The 23,116-nt window shown below is 39.4% G+C and overlaps 1 protein-coding gene and 1 pseudogene across 1 annotated transcript in view; both read left to right on the plus strand.

The window, feature by feature from the left end:
- The window catches only part of RYR3 (ryanodine receptor 3), a 479,789-nt gene that overhangs the window by 60,269 nt on the left and 396,404 nt on the right, over positions 1-23,116 (plus strand). The gene's annotated exons all lie outside the window — the stretch shown is intronic.
- Positions 419-1,014, plus strand: LOC117024052 (ferritin heavy chain-like; annotated as a pseudogene).

The following is a 23,116-nucleotide window of genomic DNA, read 5'->3' on the forward strand; positions in this document are numbered from 1 at the left end:
GGTGAGCCTGGGAAGAAGTGGGACTAGAGGCAAGTTAGAGTTTGGTAACCTTCATTGTGGGAGGCTTTATAACAAAGCTGTTAAATGCACGAGCTCTAGAGCTAGATTCCTCCAGGTTAAAACCTCCCTCTGCCCCTTACTACATGGGTGACCTTGAGGAGGTCACATGCATTTCCTGATACCTCAGATTCTTTATGTGGAAAATGCAATGGATAAGAATACCTAAGGGGTTACTGTGAGAATTTAAAGGATTAGTATATACACAGTCTTTGCCCAGAGTTACTGCAGTTTCCTACTTCAACAGTGCTTGTCCCGGAACTGCTGCTCGTCCCCCACCCCGGCCGATCCACAACTCCTCACAGTGCCATCAGACTTCCCCTAGACCCCCACTGATGACACCTTTCCTTAGCCACGGGCCATGATGACCATGTCCTCCTCGCAGAACTACCACCAGGACTCGGAGGCCGCCATCAACTGCCAGATCAACTGGAGCTCTGTGCCTCCTATGTCTGCCTGTCCATGTCGTAGTACCTGGACCACGATGATGTGGCTTTGAAGAACTTTGCCAGATATTTTCTTCACCAATCTCATGAGGAGCGGGCACATGCTGAGAAACTGGTGCAGCTGCAGAATCAGCGAGGCGGCCGAATCTTCCTCAGGATATCGAGAAACCAGACTGTGATGACTGGGGAAAATGGGCTGAATGCAATGGTGTGTGCGTTACACGTGGGAAAAAGTGTGAATCCGTCACTACTGGAAATGTACAAACTGGCCACTGACAAAAGTGACCCCCGTTTGTGTGGCTTCATTGAGACGTATTACCTGAGTGAGCAGGTGAAATCCATCAAAGAATTACCAACTTGGCAAGATGGGGGCTCCCGAATCTGGCACAGCAGAGTATCTCTTTGGCAAGCCACCCTGGGAGACAGGGATGAGAACAGCCTTTGGCCGGCTTCCAGTAGCCACAGCAGTGATTTCCCTGGTCACCAAAGCAGTACATGCACGGTGGGGTAACCTTTCCCTTTTCTGTGAGTTGCAACAGATCATCTACTTATGTTCTTTCATTTGTATTATTTCTCCAAATAAAGTAATTTAGTACCCTTCCCCCTCCCCCAAAAGAATTAGTATAGCCCACCCCTAGCACAGTGCTTGGCATAGAATAAGTATTTAGTAAGTAGTAGTTATTATGTACATCCACAGGCATTACTTGAAAGAGTTAAGGTCCAGGGAACACAGTCCAACCCAGCTCCTCCCCCTTCTATTCAGGACTGTATTCCACAGATCCTGAGAACTTTTGTAGGGATCAGAACATCAGAACCGAAGCAGCTCTGTGTTCCTTCTGTCTGTCTCTGAGCCTTATACCACTTTAAATTTTTAAGAGCTTTCTGGAAGAAATGTTGTCAAATGGGTAGAAGCCATACATAGCAGAATTTTGAAAGGATTTCTGGTCCCACATATCTTGGATTATAGATATTTTGAGGCTTACTCTTCAACTTTGACAGAGGTGAATGTGGTTGTTGATTAAGCTGGTTTGCAGTGACAGCCAGTGAAACCCAAGTTGTTTAAAAGAGAAGCAAGTGAGGACAGAGGATCTAGTGCTTCTTTATGGAATAAACTACAAAAGTGTTGATACCCTGAGCATTTGGCTTTTCAGAAGTTATCATCAGAACATGAAGTAGATTGAAAATATGTTTTAGTAATACATTTAATCCAATTGAAAGACTTGCCTGGTGTGCTAAACATATTCTTTTCTTCCTTCTGAGTGGCTATAAATAAATTACTTCACCCCTCTGGGTGTCGATCTCCATACGCATATAAAACGGAGATGGTAAAAGACAGCAAATTCTGATAGTCTCTGGTCAGGAAAAAAATGAGTACCAGCAGTTCTGGCTACTGCTTGGTAATCACAGAAAAGTAGAGAAATGTTTATCCATGATATTGTACAACACTGGCTTTCAAGAATTTGAAAGGTTGCTGATATCACATTCTGAAATAAGAGTGAACAGGACACTTGGTGAATGATGACTAATCACGTGACTATTCTTTATTAGTTTCGAAGGAGTGAAACTAAAGGACCATGTTGTGGGGATTGGGACAGAACAGGCTGAAAAATGCAATTTGGCTTGGTTTAATGTCTGGCAAAAAATGTCTTTTGTCATTATTCTGTTAGTCAAGTCCACTTGACTTTGACCTGAATTATCCTGCCACCCTAGATTTAATCACTCTTCAGTTGGTGTTTTACCCATTTGGAAGCGAACAATGGAATCCATATGTCAGGAAGAATAGAACTGAGACTGAGTCATTGATTTCTGCTCTGATTTCTACACTGGTGACTTCTCTCCCTGAGGACCTTACAAAAAGAAGCTCCCTGCACCCCAGGCTTAGCAAAGGAACGGAGCAGAGAGCCTGCTCCTGGAGGCAGGAGGTAGAACTCAGGATGGGGGTCCTTAAGCCAGTGCCTGTTACTCACACCAGAGAAATCCTCGCAACATTCTATTTTAAGGCATTTTCTGGCAGGGGACATTTATCTTTGAGTGGCTTCTAAAGTTCTTTTATCCAAGGGAAGGCTGAACTAGAGATAGCTGAGCGATTAACTACTAGGGGTGATGAGCACTCTAGAATTTTCTAGGGAGAGGGCTAAAGATAGCAAATTGCACATGCTGTACTTATTTTCAGGACACCAGGGGAGACAACTCATGTTACTTGGGCTCCATTCATCTTACACAATATAGGCAGTCATAGCTAAACATATTGTCAAGCCATACTCTGCATTGCATTTCACAGCCGGTACAGGCTGTACGGTATTCCTCTGGCATGCACGCCAGTCCTTTGGAGCTCATGAAGCGACACGTGTACACTTAAGCCCAGTCTTATACAGAGATCCAAAATTGCCTTCAGCCCGCAAAGCCCTCCCCAGTTCTGCCAGTCTTGGTTAGTACCATGGCTATGAGACCTTCATAGCTGGCTATTTAATAAAGCCAATATTTTTAGGAAAAAGCAGTTTATTCATAATTTATCAAATCGGTGCTGTTGACTCATGATTTTGACTCTTAGGACATATGTCTGAGGCTTTATCACCTTGTAAGGATCAGTTATCTCCTAAATTGTTTATAAACTCCCGAGTTCTCTCTTCTGTCCTTATTTTTTCATACCAATATCCCTAAACCTCCTAAATCTTGAAAGTGTCCCCATATACACATTAACAAAGGCTCTGCTGTGACCAGATTAAGGAGTCCAGCTTGCTCAGCGCACCATCATCTGGTTCCACAAACATTTCCAACCTCTTCCTATTAATCTTAGAATATTGGAGAAGGAAGTGACCTTAGAAATGCCCAAGGCCCATATGTTATAAATAAGAAGGCAGATATACAGTAAGGTGATTTGTTCAAGGTTACACTGGGGATTAGCATCAGAACCCCTGGAATAAAAGCCCCACGAGGTCAGGGATTTTTATTTTGTTTACTGTTGTGACACTAGTGCGCAGAACAGTTGGGGATTCAATAAATACAAGTATTTATTGAATGAATTCATGAAGGAACCAGGCGTGGACCACCAGTCGTCAAAATCTTGGTTCAGCCCTCTTTCCGCCTTCCTGCTCCCCTCAACGAATCTTGCCTTCGCCAACATAATAGGTGTTTGCTCATAGTGTTCGTCCTACCTTGAGGATTTCTCTGTCTGATTCTTCTTTCGAGGCTCAACTCTATTCTTGCAATCATTCCTGACAGCCCCAGATCTCCGGTCTCTCGCTCAGTGGGCTTCCCGTGACACCTGCAGTATTCATGGCTTACTTAACCCCAGGCTGCCATGTTGTCCCCGTGAGGACGTCCTACTGTGCGCCCCCTGCAGCACCCTCCACTGCAGAAGCTTGGTTTGCTGCTGGTGAACCTGGCAATGTCACAGAGTGTGAGGATGGCGATTTTTATTCAGGTTCCTGTAGGCCTCATCCCATCTTTTCAATCCTGTAAATCTGTATTCTTTCACTTAGTTGTATGCCTGCCTTCGTCTATCTCGTGTCTTGAGTACTGGGCAGTGGTAGGTATAATTATTTCCAGAGTTCATGGAGTATACTGTAGCGCAGGAATCAAGGCAGTTCAGAAGGGGGAGGCGGGGCAGCAAAAATTAGAATAAAGTTTGAGTGCTTTTAAAAGATTCGTGAACATTGGCCAGACAAAGAAGAGCAAAGAGAACATTACAAGCTAATGTATCCTACTGTGTTTCCCCAAAAATAAGACCTAGCTGGACCGTCAGCTCTAATGTGTTTTTTGGAGCAAAAATTAACATAAGACCCAGTCTTCTTTTAATATACGACCACGTCTTAATATAATATAATATAATATAATATAATATAATATAATATAATATAATATAAAATATAATAATACCAGGTCTTATATTTTTGTTCCAAAAGATGCATTAGAGCTGATTGGCCGGCTAGGTCTTATTTTGGGGGAAACATGGTATGAGCATGTCAGAGCTTCAGGACATACATAAGAGTAGGGGAGAATGTAGCATGACTGCTAGGTTTGTATTGTTTTAGCAACTGGCTATCTGGTGTTGCTGTCACTAGAGAGGGCACATAGGAAGAAGCCCCCTCTCCCCCAAATGGCTGCAATTTTGAGATATGTCACAGTTTGGGGATATGTCACATTTGAGGTGCCTCTGTTAGGCACTTAGTATTCTTTAACTAAGAGGTCCTTGTTAGTGTCTTCCAAAAATGTCCTTCTTGATTTCATACCCAATAACATGGGTTAACACCCAGTACTTTCATGGTACTCACAGCACCTAGTTCTTTTCCATCCAACTACAATGGTCTAGTGAGTCTCCAGTCAGTGGGAGCGTGGCGGCAGAAAAACCAAAGCAACGTTTGCTCTGTGTGCTCTGCCCTTGTTTGATAAGGGAAGTAAGTGGTGCCTTTTAGGTCCTAAATCTAGGTCTCTCTTTAGGAATCTTGTCCTTGTGAATATGTAAGATACAATTTTTGGATCCAGACTGAAGAGACATGGCTTGACTGCTGATGTTCTTTCATAAACCTTCAGAGGGCCCAGCAACCTAGATCATCTGCCTCGTTATAGGCATTTGAAAGAGTAAAGTGGAGGAAGGAGTTTATGATATAATGCAGGGCATGAGCGTCAGGGTGGGTTTGGCCTGAATTATCTGAATGAAATTCCTTTGCTCCTTTGATCGTAATTCAGTTTTGGGGACATAAACTGAGTACTTTGCATTTGTTTTGACTAATGGTTTGGTAAAGGTTGATTAGGGGTAGTTTGGAATTTCTAACTGCTATATCATCAGCATTTAAAGGTGAAGGGTAACTATGGAAGGAATAGTAAAATAGAACTGTAATATATTAGCCTCAATGTTTTATCTCCACCCTTAGATGGTCCCCACAAAGTATAGAAAGAAGAAAGCTAAACTGTTTCCTGGGAAATTTGATGTAAGACCAGTTGCTCTGCTTTTATTTTTATCCCCCAACCTTTTTATCTATATTAAGGGTTGTTTATTTTCTGGATTTGTACAACACTTGCCATTTCACTCAGAGAAAAGAGATGCTGCTTGATTCGTTAATAAGTGTTTATTGATTACTTCTGGGCCTCTTGGCAGAATTGAATTGGAGCCAGGTGCTATCCCTTTGTGCTCAATGGTAATTTTTTGGGTTTTTCTGAGGTTTCCTTGTAGAAGACGGAGAAATATGTTCCTCTGGCTAACAATAGTGATAATGGTAATTCTCTTTTTTATCCCTGTAAATGCCAGGATACTTAAGCTAGACTGATTATTTTTAGCTGAAGGATGAGCAGTGTGATTCTAGTCATTTGGTTCTGTAGCTACCTCCACTACTGCTTGTATATGTATAGCAAAGAGACCCTGAAATTAAAAAGTGCCTGCGTATCTTCCTAAATTCAAAAACAAAAACAAAACCTTAGAGTGCGTTTAAAATCTGAATGACAAAGCTAAACATTCATCTTTTATGTTATTACTGATTTGGGTCAGGAATGACTTGCCTCTACATCAAGAATTTTCAAGAAATATGCTGACACCAATACCCTTTTTTTCTCTAAATATGTCTACTTTTTAAAAACAGAAACAATATTATTTTTTTTCAGAATAAGAGAATTTGTGGATTTAAGAAGGCTGAACACTTTAGAAAAATCGTTTTACCTTCTATGTCAGTTTTTTTTTTTTTTTTTGTAAGTTGGCAGCGTTTAATTTTATCCAGATAGCCTGATTTTTTTTCCTTCCAACACCACCTGCTTGGCTTGCTTTATGTCTTTCTAGAAGATGTGAATTATGAAACAGAACTCCTGAGTTCTAAGTGGTGTCTTCCACTAACTGTCGTTTTATTCCTTGAAGCCTCAATTTCCTCATAATTAATGACCATTTCCCAATATAGAACAACTTCAAAGGTGTCAGAGAGGCCGTTCTCCTAGAGAAAAATGTTTATATGAATGTACAATGTTAATAATGAGCATTATCACATCCAAGATTGATGAAATTGCCATGAACTGGAACATTCAAAGCTAATGGAAATAAAGCCAACGTGGGCTGAAGAGATAATTACTGGGAAGGCATGGGAAGGATCCCAATGCTTCTGCTACAGCTCCCTGTCAGTTTTATTTTTTAAAACCATCTTAACTATTTTTAAATGTACAATTCAGTATCATTAAACATATCCACATTGTTGTGTGACTAGCTCTGGAACTTTTTCATCTTGCAAAATTAAGACTATGCTCATTAAGCAGCAATCCTCATTTTCCCCTCTACTCAGCCTCTGGCAACCACTATTTTACCTTCTGTTTCTATGAATTTGATTATGTAGTACCTTCTACAAGTGGAATCATACAGTATTGTCTTTGTGACTGGCTTGTTACACTTAGCTTAATGTCTCAAGCTTCATTCATGTTGTAGCATGTCAGAATTCCTTCCTTTTTTAACATTGACTAATAATACTTCCTTGTATGTATATACCACATTTTGTCCATCCATTCATCTGCTGATGGACACCTGGGTTGCTTCCACCTTTTGACTAATGTGAGTAATACTGCCATGAATGCGGATGTAGAGATAACTCTTTGAGACTCCTGCTTTCAATTTTGGGGGTATATATCCAGAAGTGGAATAGTTGGATCATATGATAATTCTATTTTTTAATTTTTTGAGGAAACACGTACCCTTTTCCAAAGCAGTTGCACCATTTTACATTTCCATCAACAGTGCACAAGGGTTCCAATTTCTCCTTTTTCTTGCCAACACTTATTTTCTGTTTCTTTAATAGTAGCCATCCTGAAGGGAAGAAGTGCCTGTAAGCTTTTAATTGATTGGTTCTTATATTTGAATAACTAAGGATCACCAGATATTTGAAGAAAGTTTGAAAAATGAAAAAAAAAGAGAAAAGATGAATACACAGAAAAAATGGCCTTATAGGAAACAGAAATAAGGCAAATACAAATGTGAACAGATACTGCATCTATAAAAGAAGATGCTCTAAAAAATGGAACAAACAACAAAACATTTAAAATATGACTGTTGAAATTTAAAAAAAATATTGAAAGTGTGGAAGGTAATATTGAGACAACTTCTTACAAAGTAGAATAAAGAAAGACAATGATGGAAAACTTGACAGAAAGGTAAGTTAGAGAGAATAAATCCAGGAAGACCAGAAAAAGGGAACAAAAAAGAGAAAAGAAAATTATCAAAGAAGTATTTTCAGATAATTTCCTAAAATTGAAGGGCCAGAGTGAAAGAATTCACTAAGTGTCCAGCACAGATGTATAAAACACGATCACACTGTTTCTGCAAGTTTGGAATACGTGGGATAGACAAAAGCTTTTATGAGCTTCTTAGAATGAAAATAAAACAAACATAAAAGCAGGCCATCCACAAAGAAACAATCATAGTAACAAGGGATGCAATATTTTAATAGAGTTAAAATCTCGAGTTTTTGATTGAAAATTATTTTCAATTTAGATTTCTGTGTCCAGAAAAACTATCTGGCAAGTGCAAGGGCAGAATACAGATATTTTCAGATGTGTTCTAAGAGGAGGAAAGAAAAAAAAAGAAAAGAAAAAGAGAATTTGGAATCATGGAAATGACAATTTCAACCCAGGAGTGTAATGAAGGAGAAACCCAGGATGATAGTGGGATTGTACTGACTGATTAGTAGCAATTAGTCATGATTGGAGCAGGAGAAAAAGTGCTTCAGGAGGGAGGTATCAGACAGTAGGGATAGGTAGGGGAAAGAGATTCTACAGATGCATTACTACCTTCAATTCTTTAGATAATATAAGGATGTGATATAGAAAAGCAATGTAAGAGGGAAAGCAAATGCTACTAGAAACTCCAGGAAAAATAAAAAGCTGTACAGAAAGGAGGTATAATCACATGGTACAACTTAGCTCTAAAAGTGAACAATATTTATAGTGTCACCATTCCATAGAGAATGTTTATTAATTTCAACTTTCAGAATTATAGACAAAGCATATGGAAGATAGTCATGGCTACAGAACCCCATGTAACAGGTATCAATCTTACACATGAAAGCAGAAGTTCAGAATTGGAAGTTGGGGAGGAGAAAAGAAGGGGAGGATAAGGGAACTCATAACTCTTCATTCTCACAGAGTGGGAACCTATACATAGAAGAAGAAATAGAGGTACAGATGATATCCAATTACAAAGAAAAAGAATAAAGAAACTAAAAAATATAATTAATAGATAATTAAAGTCATAACTTCATACAGTACATATGCATATGAACAGAGACCAATAGGTAATCTGCATATAAAATAGGGATTTTGTGTGAAATTCTGAATAATTCTCTTTGTAAAATTTTCTTAATGTTTTTACATTGCTTGTTCAAGGATACAGCTTCGAATTTATGGGCTATTATTCTATGCAGCTGTTTCACCTTTCAGGAATATTTATGAAAATGTAATGTGACAGTGAATTACATGAGAAAATAGCATCCTATAAATACGCTGCCTTAGCACTAAGAAAGGTCACTTTGGCTATAAAAGAGTTACAGTGCAGAGGACCATTTATTTAGGGTATGCTGATCAGTTTCCAATTTCTCCAATTTCAGATATGTAAATTATTGCTGAAATTGTGGTTTATGTTTGTGGTAAATGGATTTTATGTCACTGGATGAGTTGGCTTCATTACTGGAAATCTGCATTTTTATTCCAAGCAGAGTCTTGCTGTTGGGAGACAGGAAAAGAGATGGTCTCAGTATTTAATGTGTTTTTCAAATGAAAGCAATCGTTAAGTATAGCCTAGTTGTACTGTCTATTCAAGACTTACAAAATAAGAGGTTTTGGTTTGTCTGTTATTCTGGCTTTGCCAAGACTGGCTTTAATACCTGTATACCTAGGGGTGCCTAAATCTCACCTGAGCTAGTTACCACCGACTTTCCCAAACCACTCAGGACCAAGTTGCTGCAGAAGAAAATTCCTATAGCATGTTCTACTAAATTGCTTATTTTTAATCTGTTGATTTTATGATACTGAAAATAGGGAAAAGTTTGGTCCATTTGATTTCACAACTTCTCCTTTGCAGGGGTTCGCAACCATGCAGAGAAGAGTCAGCATAGCAGACCTGAGGCCTTCTTTAGAAGGGCCTGCCTGCAAAGCGGGCCCTTGGCTGGCATTTGGGAATTTAGCACTTGTCTCATTTTCTAAGACATGAGTGGTCCATTCTGCCTAAGACTATTTGCACAAACAATATGATTATGCTGAGCACCTGCTTAGTTCCGGGAATCTAAAATAGTGGTACATGCTAGGAAGAGCATGATAAAATAAAAACTCAACACATGATTATTTTAACTCCCAAATGAAATGAAATAGTCCTTGCAGTTTCTTTAGGATCATTTGCCGAATTTGATCATTCACAAGGGATTGGAATAGAGTGAGGGCTCTTCCAGAATGCTCTAACCCATTTGTCTTCTCTCTGCACGTTGCCTCCTTAAGCCTCAGGCTTTTATTCATGCTGTTTCCTCTGTGTGGGATAGTATTCCACCCACTCTTAATTTTTTTCAATTGGAGTTTATTGGGGTGACAATAGCTAGTAAAGTACATAGGTTTCACACATACAATTCTGTAATACATCATCTATACATCACATATTCTACCCACTCTTTACCTTGCTCACTCCTACCTATTCTTTAGTCTTTGGCTAAAAACTGCTCCCTAAGGGAACTCTTCTCCCCAACATAGATGAGTCTCCTTCTACACTCTGGTTGTGTTCTGCACTTAGGCTTCACAACACGCATCAGTTAAATCTGTACTTGTTTCATGTCTGTCTCTCCTGTTGGACTACAACTTGAATGAGGATGGTGTCTTGTTAAATCTTGCAGCCTTAGGATCAGGCAAATGGTAAGCCTTAAAAAAAAAAAAATCTGTTGAAAAGAGGAATGAAGGAAGTCTGTCTTGTTGCAATGGTAAACCTTTTTGGTCTCATTGCATATGTCAGTGTCTTAAATTATACTGACTCATGAGCGTATCCTGAGATGAGATTGGAGTACACATAATTTGTTTGGAAGATGATACAAGGAAGTGTTGATAGGAGAGGTAAGTGAGGCAGGGCAGGGAAGGTATCCAACACAGGATTAGTAGATAGAGGTCACCCCTGTGGGCAGCTGGGACTCAGTCCTGCTCCAGGCCTGGGAGACTGTGTAGACTTGTTTCAACTGAGGGGTGAGGAATTGGGTATTTATTCACTAATTCCCTTTATCTTGTTTGAAGGCTACTCCCTGGATCATTAACTCCCTGATACTTCCAGCCTGTTCCACTTGAGGGTTTGCCGGCTCCTGTAACTAGACAAATCCCTTAGGCAAGGAGTAGAAAATGCTTGTAACAGTAAGACCTCAGCCCCTACTGGAATGGTGTTGAGAGGATACAGGCGAATCACCAACAGCATCTGCTACAGTCAGAACCCCAACTGGGATTGAAGCAAGGAGAACTTATAATTGTATTATATGTTGAAAATGAAAGGGAAAAAAAACTCCTTTATATATATGTCTGGCCCCATATATATATGCAGTTATTATTGCTTAAGCATATTGTAGAGTGCAAGGGCAGTGAATTGCATGAGCAACGGGCACACTACAGATATATAATTGTGGCAATAGCAAAGGTCACATTAGGTATAGAGTTGGGAACTGCAAACAGGCTCTTCTAAGGGCTCTGAATGAGTGGCTGGTACCACCTCACCTCTGTCACGTGGAGCTACCTCTCTCAAGAAGGATACTATGGACAGCATCTTGTCTTTGAGTACGTTGTTTTGTAATTGTCTAAACGTGTTTAGGAAACAATTCTGCTGGGTGGGTGTTAACAGGTAGAATCTGTCTGATAGCTGACCTGACTTCAACAAGGAACTGAAACGTCCCAGGACTGAAGTGGAACTGCGGAGTATTGTCCCATAATCATTACTTGTTTTCAGAACTTCAGCACAAATACAGAGGGTGCCAAAAAAAAAAAAAAAGTATCGACATTTTAAGAGAGTAAAAAACTGTATTAAAATTGTAATACTCAATACGTACCGATAACAAAAGATGAATACAAGTCACATTTCACTTCTGCAATTACTTCTGCAAAAAATAAGAGTTGCTCAAAATGGTTACCATCAGCGTAATTTTAATGCCGTTTTTTCCTTTCTTACAATGTGTATACCTTTTTTTTTGGCATCCTCTATATTAAGAGAATTTTCTCCTTACCTACAGACCTTCCCCTCAGTGCAGCAGTTTTATTTCTACAGCAAGGTTGTTATAAAGACCACAGGACATGCTGAAAACTTACATAACAGGTGTGAAAATGCAACATTCTCCAAGCCATTTCTAGGAAGAAAGGAAGAAGGAACCACACATTAAAAAATGGAGGAAATAGAAAAAAAATTACCATTATAGTGAGGGAAGCGGTTACAGATTTGGAGGACCATAAAAATGAGCCCACTCAAACCCATTATGATGGAGGAGCAAGATGTGAAAAATTTATGGGGTATTTATAAATTTTTGGGGTAGGACTTCAGGCTTAGGAACCCTGCAAATGGTTTTTAGGCTTGGCAAATTGCCAGTTTGGGAAGTTTTGGGAGCCACTGTGGGACACTGGTACAGGATGATAATCTTGAATTCCAAACCAGGCAAACTCCCAATCTTGGATCTTTGGAGCACAACATAGGCTTTCCTGTTGGCTTTCCCGAGCTACGCCAGGGGAAAAAACTAGCAGCTACTAAGCCAGGACTGTGTGCCAGACACAATGTTAGGTGTTTTACAGTATGGTGTCTCTTAACGCATCTAGCAGCCCAATGTGGTAGATGTTGCAGTCCCCTTTTCAGATGAGGAAACAGACCCAAATTAAGCAGTTTTCCGAAGGTCAGTGAACTAGTAAGTGGCAGATTCCAAAGTGTGTGCCTTTGTCCAACCCCAGGTAGCGCAGCTATCTCTCCATTCTCCCAGCAACCTTGGGAAATCAGTTGTGCTATTATCCTCATTTTCCATATTCGGGAATGTGGAAGGCCACACACTTAACACCATGGCAGTGTCTCCTTTCTAGAGTAGAATAGCCCTTTGTATTGGCATGGTGGCTGAGACAGGGGGCAAGGAAGCAAGGCATTATGGGATATAGACTTTCCACTTGAAGTTAACATTGTTTAAAATATTTTCTGCAGAGCCCAAAAGAGATGGGAAATCAGTATCAGAGCATGTTGTAATCTGAGTCTGGTGGTCAGAGAGAGAAATGATTCATATTTTAACTTCTAAATTTCTGTGCAGTTTACGTTGACCCAGATTACAAATCTTTTGTTTTGGGGCCTGGGGCAGGTAGTGGGATATGAGGCACCCTGTTTTGGGGGGTTTCCCCCCCTTTTTTTTTGAATCTTGTTGAGTTTTTTTTCTATCTCGTTGAGTCACAAGTTGTCACTTTGGCTGCTGAGCTGACTTTCCCCTTAGTATCTCTTTGGAGTGCTATCCTGTGAAGAGAACTGTAATTTCAGTGGAAGAATCCTTTCCTTCATTGAATGGGATTCTTGGCTGAAGACACAAACTAATTTGATTCTGAAATGATGCCGCATAGAAAAGCTCATCTTTGAATCTCTGGGGCTTCCACTAACCAAAGATGTGCTGATTCTGTTTTTTATTAAGTCAAGCTAATTTCCAAATAATATAGTAACCAGTGAGGACAATAACAAGAGGAAGGGAAATTAATTTTGAAAAGCCAATTCTGAGAAATGAATGGCAATAAATTTGAAATTTGAAAGGAAGGGAGAGCCAGACTGGTATACAGTATACCACTAGTCGTGAGGAATTTTAAGAAATACTGATGCCATCTTAGAGTTTCTGGTTTAATTGATATGATACTGGGTGCAGCTTTAGCATTTGGGATTTTGCAAGCTCCCCAAACTTTGAGAACCACTGGACTAAAAAATAACATGTATTCTCCAAGGATTGTGGTGTCAAGATAAGTTTTAGAGGACAAACAAGAAATGTTGCTAAAATGCATGAAGAAGGAGGCTTTCGGGTCCAATTGTGAGAAACTAGTGTCCTTGTCCTAGCTGTGCACACAACAAGATGTACCTTTTTATATTAGTCACAAAAGAGGGAATCTAGCCTGAGCCGGTCCCTCCAGCAGTGAACTGCTTCTGAGAGATACTTCTAATGCAGAGATGGTGTTCTTATGCTTTCTTCCTTTCCGGTAGCTCCTGGAGCACTATGTTTATGATAGTTTCTTTCAAAATGAAACTTAAAAGGGCCCTGGATGGATTCCATTTTTATCTCCAACGACTGCTAAATAATGCAATGCACAGAAGTAGTTCAACACTGGGCGTTTTAGCATGTCAGGCTAGGCTCTCAGATAACTGACAGGCAAAGCAGAGGGACAGGCTGAACATAAAATTTGAGCTGGTGATAGAGTCCGTGCCAGACCCATGACTGACAGGCTGCCAGTGACTTATGCAGGAGCTCTGCTAAGTCCTTTCCCTGTAGCGGGAGCCCTGTTTGTCAGACATCCTAGAAATCATATCCGGCTGCTTTATGCGGTGACGAACATTGACGTGATTCACTCTAAGGATCCTTCTTGTTAAGTCTTGTCTGGTTAGCTAAGTGATTTATCTTGGGGACCGCTCGCCTTGAAATTGAGTTATCTGTCCCGCTGTGTCTGTCCCCTCTGGATGTCTGGCCCAAGTGAGTGGGTGGGAGACTCCATCCACCTGTGTTTTCATTCAAGGACGCAGACAGTTTGAATTTATGTCTTTTCTCCAGTGCCTGAAGGGATATAGGTATTGTCTGAAGTGATCCCATATTCAGTTGTTGGCCCACTTGAGTAATTCTGAAAGCTGGACTTAATTCTGTCCCAGAATGACACGCCTCACTAAAAGAGCACTGCACAGGCCCTTTGGGGACCATTCTCATGTAGATGCAAAGTTGGAAAATATATCCAGTCTGGGTGGGTCGGCAGTGGAGGACCTTTCAACTCCTTCTATGTTCTATGGTTGACTGATATATCTGGGAGGGGCATATTTGACCCCTCCCCAGTGGGGGCAGTTGTGGTTGTCACCTCAAGAGACCAAAGCGTTTCAAGACAAACTGTAAATACAGACTATTGTATGAAATCTCCCAATTTTATATGTTGACCACAAATTCATGTTTTTAAAACTCTATTTGAGGCAGACAAAAACTTCTGTCTGGGGCTGCCGTTTCCAATCTCTGTCGGAAGCCACCTCTTTCTATGCCTTTGGGTCTCTTTAGCCTCCAATCCCCACCCCTGTCTCTCTGTCCTTCAGTTCTACCGTGTTTCCCCAAAAATAAGATCTAGCAGGACCATCAGTTCTAATGCGTCTTTTGTAGCAAAAATTAATGTAAGATCCGGTATATTATATTATATTATATTATATTATATTATATTATATTATACCCTGTCTTATAGTAAAATAAGACCTGGTCTTATATTAATTTTTGCTCCAAAGGATGCATTAGAGCTGATGGTCCAGCTAGATCTTATTTTCGGGGAAACACGGCACATACATACGGTAGCATGTATGAGGGATCTAGCCCTTGTGTCAGGTCTCCCTGGTATCAGTGAGATAACAGATGACCTGGGTCCAGAGTCCTGGGAGATTTTTGCCTTTCACCCTTAGATATCTCATTCCATAGGAAAGAACTCTCAGAGAGGCACCTTCCTCCCTCAGTCCCCTTTATAGACTTTGAAACCCAGATGAGTAATGCTTACATGGGCAAATACCACAAACCGACCTCTTTATTTCCTTGGTCAAGAAACTAAACCAGATATATTTTATTAATACTGCTGTAATAAGCAAGGAATAATGTCTGCCACAAAATTGGGCCTTATATATCTTAGAGAAGGAAAAATAATAAATTTAATTTGTATGATATTACATTTGATATACCAGGCTTTTGGTATATCTATAAAATAGCATAATCTATTTCAACTCTTTCTCTAGTGTTCTATCAAGATAAAATATTCAGCTCAGGGCTTCTTAAAAAAATGATCCCTTATAAATTTAAAATAGCTTTAAATAAAATGTATGGCAAACACACGATGTTTACAGACACAATTAAGGGAACTACCTTTCTTGAAACTATTTTTTTTCCCAGTTATATAGATCCTGTAATGTCACTGGTGAAAACCATGTTGATAGCTTTTGTTCTTAGAAACTCTGAAGGTGGCCATTCATCCACAGCATCTGTACCTCGTCGTAGCTGAAGTGAGAGGAATTTTGTGACTTTGTAGTATCTTTATTCTCAAGAACTCTGAACGGTGTTTGGTAACCTCACAGTCAGAACACTAGGGCTCAGAGTCAAAGGCGTTAACACTGAAAATTTGGGTAGTACTAAATGTGCTATCCTGATAGATCCATTTACCGTTTGAAGACCTTCTAGAATAGTTTCACTCTGTATGAAACAAGAGATTTCTCTGTGCACGTGATTTTGAGGGAGAGGAATTTGTCCCATACTATACTCGCCGAGGCAGGAGGGGCTTTGGTTACCTCCTGTAAGAGTGAGGTGGTGACATTAGGAGCCCTGTGAAGCCCCAGAAACTGTGGCAGGGATCGCGAGCTGAGGGGGTGATGGGTGGTGTGGACCCACAGGGGCAGACTTGACCCAGTGGCTTAGGTCCAAGGAAAGTGAGGTCCCAGTCTGGAGGGGCTCACTCACATGGCAGGCTGTGGGTGTTTCTGATGGCCAGGGTACCTGGGTGCCGATGGGGATTGTCACCTGCCCACAGTATGCTAAGAATGGACTTCCCAGATTGTGTTGACATTTTTTGGTTCTCCAGATTGAATGTTTAGTTTCTCCAAACTGTAGCATTATATGTAAATTCAGAATGGTGAGACATCATGGTTATGAGCACAGGCTTTAGAATCCATCACACCTATGGCCAAATAAATCCTGGTGTCACCTTTGTTAAGTGCCCTGCTCTTTCTAAGTCTCTATTTCTCCACCAGAGAAATAGAGCTACATTATAGTGAGATTTATGTGACATAATTTGTATTTGCTTGTTAGTCAATTTAAGGACAACATTTATAGTACTTTTAAGGGCTGCACTGTTACAGTTTAATAAATTAGTGGCTCCAAAGCCAAGCCCTCTTTCACTATATTCAAAAAGATAGCCTGAATTGTTTGTGCGGCACATCTGTACTTGTGCCTTCCCAACCCCCCAGGCAGTGAGAAAAGTGACACAGCAGTTGATAGTAAAGTAAACCTGAAAGAAAGATATATCTATAGCTATCATTATAGTTATAGCTGAAGCTATAGAGATGAGTGTGTATATACACACACGTGTAAAAACAATCAAATAGTAATGCTTCCTTTTTAATAAACTTCTAAAATTGAAGGACAAACAGCAAAATGCACACATCCTAACAGTACAATAAATTACCACAAAGTCCATACACCACCCCAGTCAAGAAATTGAATATTATAAGACCCCCCCCAAGTGCCTCTCATGCTCTTCCCCTCCCCTTCTCACCTCCATCGCCCCAGGAAAATGCTAACCTGACTTGTAACCCCACAGATAAGTTTTACATGTTTTGAAATTTACTTAAATGGAATTGTGTATGTATTGTTTTGTGTCTGAATTCTTCCACTCAGAATTGTATTTGTGAGACCCAAGTGCAATAGTGCTTGTCCTAACACTAAGGTAACCGGAGGTAAACTGGGACCATCCTAGCTTATGTTATTGCCTTGTAATTATTTTTAGCACACCTTTGCATTCTTGAAAGGGTCCTGATGTGCGTAATATATTGAATGACTAACGCAATTTGCCTACCACCAAGGCAAAGAAGTGAAATCCTTCCTCCCCCTCATCCCATAGGCTGCCCTTTTGCAACATTTCCTTTAAGCCCACCCCCGATGATGAAGATAACTGACTGCTCTTTATATTCATGTGCTGGGGGAAAGTAGGTGAGGCCTGAGTGATTTTCCTGCTTAGAGGTCTGTGAAGACTGCAGAGGGCTGAGTTCTATCACTAATTTAACATCTTCATAGAGTGTCTTCCTTCATAAGGAACTGTACAGAACAAGGTAAAGAAACAGGCCAATTTTGTAAGGTTGTGGAGGAAGAGTGCTCGATTTTTTAGTCTTAAAAAAAGTTGGCTTCCATAGCAAGGTGCCTGAGTTGCCCTCCACTGGGTAGTGCTACGGCTAATATTATCACTCTTTCCCTTTCTCCCCTCTCCTCCAATTCATAATTCAACACATTCAGCCTAGAATCTGAACAAAAAAAATACTCTCTGAACCTTCCTTTGTGAATTTTTTGTACCCTTTTCTTACCTCTGATCTCTGAGCTACTATTTGGATCAATCATACTCACTAAAGCCAAGGCAACCTGGGCAGGGACATTTTAAATAAATGATTTGCAAGGCCAGCAGCATGCCTTTGCCAGAGATTTTCCTGGTGACCAGGACATGTTAAAGGCATTGGCAACCCTGGGCCAAATAGGAACTAAGGCTGTTCTTCTCTGTACCGTGGGAGAGGTGTGTCCCTAGAGAATCTTATTTGGCAATCTCTTCTGTGCGGCTATTCTGAGGTCTTACCAATCGTACTGCCTTGTAGGAATGACCATCCTGAAGGGTAATAGAGTTAAGAAACCCCAGATGCCTTCCTTAAGATGATGGAAGCACTAAATTACATTTCTATAATATTTTTAAAAAATATATTCAATTCATTTGAACTTAAAAAAAAAGAGTTCACTCATTTCTCCCACACTCCACCCCCGCCTCTTGTAAACACCAATTTGTTATCTATTTTTTTAAGATTCTACATATAAGAGAGATCATACAATATTTGTCTTTCTATGATTTATTTTATTTAGCATAATGCCCTCAAAGTCCATCTGTGTTGTCGCAAATGGCAAGATTTCTTTCTTTTTATTGTTGAATAATATTCCAGTGTGTGTGTGTGTGTGTGTATCGCAATTTCTTTATCCATTTATCCATCAATGGACACTTAGCAAAGTACTCTATGTATTACATTTATAGAGTACTTTAAACTTCTCAAATCGCTTTCAAAAAGTGTTAATTTTATCCTTGCAATAATAGCCTTGGTGAGGATGAGTGTAACTTTCTTGTTGTGTGAAGTGTCTGTTTTCCATATATATTGCATAATTTTAAGCCACCTGGTAAAATACTGCAGCAGACCTTCCAGAGATTATATTCAGCTCTGTTCGTCTCCCCAGTTGACTACTATATAGCCATTAAAATGGTGTAGAAATTCTGTAATTTCTGACCTGTAGAATACTTTTTTTACATGGAAAAATGTTCACAATATTTTACTTAAGAAAATGGATTACAAAACAGTATGTTTAGTGTGATGCCATGTGGAAAAAAGATTGTTACATTTCTTTAAGACTAAGAAATGTTGTCCTTAAGACTAAACACATTTTTTTCAATAGTTGAATATTTTTGAAATAAGGACACATCTTATCATGTGTGCCCCACCCCAACAAAGTTCTTATTATACGATAAATCTTATATGTGATAGAATCTTGGAATCAATCATTATGATCTCTCTCCCTCCCTCTCCAATCTGTATCTAAATAATTTGAAGGCTATCCACCAAGATGTTAACAGTAATTAAATCTGGGTGGGGGCCTTTGGTGATTTAATTTTCATTCTTTTTATTTTTATCCTTTGTGCTTTTCAAATTTTCTAAATGCATGCATATTAAGTTCAACAATGACATTTTTAAGAAAGATAACATACAAAGCTCAAAGCCCCCTTAATCAGGGCGGTATGCTCTGAGAAAAATGAGGTTCTTCCTCACGATTATTAGGAGTGGATGGAATGGTGAAGCAGCTACGACTAAGTTCTGCAGAAACAGTTAAAGGGGTTTAGGGAGAGATTGGTTTCAGAAAAAGGAAATAGAAGTCAGTTTAAAGGTTGTCTTTCAAAAACATTTTCTTGGTCATAGATATTTCTGTACAATGTAGGAATACCAGATAGGAAAAAAATGATGGAAAGGAATGACACTAATACATTCATACTTGCATCTGTGGTCGATTTCATTCAGAAGTGCCTTCCTGGGAGAACAGGGAAACTAATGGTTTCCATTGTATAGATGAGGAAGGGCGATGAACAGCACCGCTGAAGTAGTCTGAGTAGTAAATGACAATGGAATTTAGGTTTCCTGATTTGATTTTTACTCCCAAAATGTTTTCATAAACCAGTTGCATCAAGTATGGGAAAAGCGCTAATTGGGTGCTTGGTGATTTGTCATAATTGTGTAGAGTCACAGTGTGCCGGGATAAATATCCTTTATCAGCTTAACCTCTAAGACCAAGCCCGATTTATGGTGAAAATATAGACAGTTAGGCTGTTGTTGCTTTGGTTAATATTAGGCTGGATATTAAACAGCTCCGCTAGACTTAGGCCACCAGCGTCAAAGATGTCCCCTTCAGTGTAAATCCCGCACGGACTAAGCGCATGTCAGTCAGAACTGCCCTTAGGCAGGAGGGCTCCAGGGACTACTCAAGGACTCCGAAGATTCACTGCTAGGAGATCAAGTTTGTGTTTTGTCAAGTCTCAGTACGACTTGGTGTTATTTGTTGTTATGAAATCGTATGCCTGATAGGTCCGAGACTAATTAGGTTGACCGTGGTGTCAGCTGCAGAGACGCGTGCAGTCAGCTCACCACAGATGGATTTGGGTGGGCACTGCCTGCCTCAGCCACAAACCTGCCATGTATGACCCAAGTCCACCATCAAATGACTACAGACAGAATTAGTTAATGGCATTTTGCTTCGGTATTTTATTTTAGTTTGTGTCTATTATGCAGCCGTGTAGAAATGAATGAGTGGCGGCAACAGCTGATTTGGACATGAAAAATCTTGATGACTTTGTTTTTGAACCAGGACTCTATCAGGAGTTTTGAAACCCTGTATCTGAAGACAGATGTCTTTAGCATGTCTTAACTGTTTATGTTGGTATATACTCTTTACCCAGGCGTAGGTAGCAAAGTAAACCTGTTTGTGATAATGCTTTTTGTTTTTTAAAAACTTTGAGCAAATATATTTAGTTAGTAAAGTATTTGGGTTTGTGAAGATAAGCAAATCTAAACTCTAAGTAAGATACGTGCTTTTAGCCATGAAGCTAACTCTGAAAAATATACTGAGAAATGCTGGGATTTGTTTTTTCTATTGTTGGTGTCAGGTGTTTTTAGTAATCAAACAGATAAATTGAAATGCCTTTAAAGTATTAACAATACATTTTACCCAATAATGTATATGCCTGATACCTATTAAATATAAACATCCTTACTATTTAAATGTACATACACATACACAAGAAATGAAGATGTGAGTCTCTTCAGTACTAACAGGTTTGATGAAATCTTTGAAGATTCTTCTAGCTCAAGTTGTAAATTTCACTACAGAATAATTCTATAACAAAACTCTCAGTAAATATGTATGAGGATGCATTGACCTAAATTAATGTAATTTTAAAAAACATAAAATGAATCATTTTTCTTTTTTCAGTGAAGTTAATAGTCATAATTTTGTCTCCCATCAGCTTCACCGCTAGTAATTATATTTAAGTATTTCTGTGTATCTATGGCATACAGTGCTGAATTTACATGGTTAATAAGTGGAATTTGTGCATAATCCACTCCACTGGTTTCTCCAATTTCTTCAAAAGATCTTTACTCTCAGTTGGATTTGGCTGCATTTGTCCTTTAAATCTTGGATACTTTCCAGATTAAAACTGGAAGAGAGACTCTTAGCCAGCCACAATTTCAGAGGAGTTGTAAAAAATAAATACAATTACCAAAAAGCATATGGGATGTCTTGTCAACTCCGAGATAAACAGTTGTTTCCCATGGCTATTTCTCACATATAATAGCAGGCCACATGTTCCCGCTCTTTCAGAAATGTTCCCTCTCCTTCTCGGGTGATTGGGAGGCACAAGGATGGTTGCTTGCATCTGGAGTGGTGCCTTTCATTAGTAGAAAATGATGACAGGATGTAAAATCAGAATATGCTTGTGCTGTTGTTTTTTAGCTTATGCTGTTGACTGTAAATGATTGCAACATATTGGTGATCTTGAAAGGGAAGGAACTCACTTTTATTGAACATTACATGTTTATGTGCGACATGTTCATGTGCGATAATCTTCACAACTGCATGGTAAATTCTTAGCCAGTTTAAAAAATATGGGCCTCAAACCTGCTAAGTAACTGGGCCAAGGTCACACAGACGGGGCAGCTGTGACCTGAAACTAAGTTTATCTGATCTCAAAGCTCATGTTTATTGGGCTAGACCATTCTCTTTAGCCGGCTGGTTGTTTATGCACAACAATCATTGAAATAGCTAATTCATTTGGCACAATTAGCGTATCAACAAAATTGGAACCTAGTTATGATTTTTAAATGAAGAATGACTATTTATTGTTCATGACTTTTAAATGTCAAAATTGGAAAACACTAGGCATGAGTCACTGTAAAAAGTGTACAAACCAAGCAAATTATGAAAAACTGAAAAGCATTAACCATTATAACAAAGTCTTAAGGCAAATGAAAAATAGTTAAAAGTTTGTTATAAGTTCATAATAAAAGTATAAGCAGACTGACACTAGTTGAATTGATTTTTGAAAGCAGCAGACTGATTTTTGTTCTTTCTAGATAGAGCATATACCTTTATACATATAATACTTAAGTTTAAAATCTGGTATTTTTTGTTTGTTTTTGATATCAGAAGTCAAGTATTCTAGGGACTATCTCCTGGGGAAACTTGGAAGCACAATGAAAAGAGCGTGAATCCTTAAGTCAGGTGACCTGAGTTTAAGTCCTGGTTCTGTCACTAGCTCTGTGACCTTGAGCACATGGCAACCATGGAAAACCTTGTTTGTCTCATTTGGAAGATAGGAATGATAACCCTTACCTTTAGGTTGCTCCAGTGAGATAATGTTTATGGAAACAGTGTAAATACATAACATGTTCTCTGAGTCAAAGGTGATGAATTTTTTTTTTTTTTTTTTTTTTTTTTGGTCAAACAACAAAGAAAACTTTGGTCTTCTTGGGTGGGTGTTTTTAATATGGGAGGTGGCTTAGCAATCTAGACAAGCAGTCATGGTTGATTTTCATTTTTTAAGGCCACAGTCCTAGCATCAGAGACAGAGGCTGTAAACCACTCTCCTGACACAATGCATTAAGTATGTGGCTTGGAGCTTACCCAGATAAGATGTGACCTTATAAACTCTCTTGTGTCCACTCTCTAGGGATGTTGCTAGGCCTTTTCACTGAGTTATTTGGCTAAGATTCTAGGCCAGAGGTGATTTTGGGACCATGAGGGGTTTACCTTGGCTTTCATAGTAGGAAGAAGAAATAGGGTTGAGCAAATCTGGAGAGCCATGAACACTCTGATGTATTCTTTCAGCCTGTATATATTATGTGCTCGGTAAATAGCTTCTCTGGTAGAAACCATAGAGGTCAGATTAGACTGATGCCTCTCTGATACAAGCAGGTAAGGCCTGTAGGTAGTAATGATATATATTAACAATGCTCATTCAGTTGCAAGTGTCAGAATCCCAACTCAAATCAGCTTGCAAAGTGGGAAACTTATGTGCTCATATAACTGGGTAGTACAAGCGGTGCTGTTGGCTTCAGACCCAGTTGATCTGAGGAC

Source organism: Rhinolophus ferrumequinum, chromosome 6, assembly GCF_004115265.2.
Source record: "Rhinolophus ferrumequinum isolate MPI-CBG mRhiFer1 chromosome 6, mRhiFer1_v1.p, whole genome shotgun sequence".
Taxonomy (NCBI): domain Eukaryota; kingdom Metazoa; phylum Chordata; class Mammalia; order Chiroptera; family Rhinolophidae; genus Rhinolophus; species Rhinolophus ferrumequinum.